The sequence below is a fragment of the Haliaeetus leucocephalus genome, unplaced genomic scaffold (genome assembly GCF_000737465.1).
Source record: "Haliaeetus leucocephalus isolate CR32 unplaced genomic scaffold, Haliaeetus_leucocephalus-4.0 Scaffold545, whole genome shotgun sequence".
NCBI classification, from domain to species: domain Eukaryota; kingdom Metazoa; phylum Chordata; class Aves; order Accipitriformes; family Accipitridae; genus Haliaeetus; species Haliaeetus leucocephalus.
This window is the reverse complement of record NW_010972981.1, coordinates 7543391-7543714: the sequence shown is the minus strand read 5'-3', so window position 1 is coordinate 7543714 and position 324 is coordinate 7543391. Positions and strand designations below refer to the sequence as shown.

Below are 324 nucleotides of genomic sequence, written 5' to 3'. Positions count from 1 at the left end.
CCCGGCCGGCTCCCCCCCTCCCCCCTCCCAGATGCCCACACGCTCTCAGACACGACACGGCTTTTGTCCTCCTGATCTGGTGAGAGATCAAGTGGGAAGCGGCATCACAAATGTAATCGGCTGTAATAAATAAAATAGCCCGAGATGCCGGAGAGATACACAGAGGGGAAATAAGAGTTTGTGTCCTTAAAGGGAACATCTGATAAGGCCACCGAAGTGGCATCTTGCGTGTGGGAAGGAATCCGTCTTGCTGACATTCGCTGCCTGCCGTACGTGGGGAAATCCTAAAGCAGCCTGGGAGCTTCCCCAGCTCCTCTCACCCCC

At 55.6% G+C, this 324-nt stretch overlaps 1 protein-coding gene across 1 annotated transcript in view; it reads right to left on the bottom strand.

Moving 5' to 3' along the window:
* PCDH7 (protocadherin 7) overlaps positions 1–324 on the bottom strand; it is a 310621-nt gene that overhangs the window by 296580 nt on the left and 13717 nt on the right. The gene's annotated exons all lie outside the window — the stretch shown is intronic.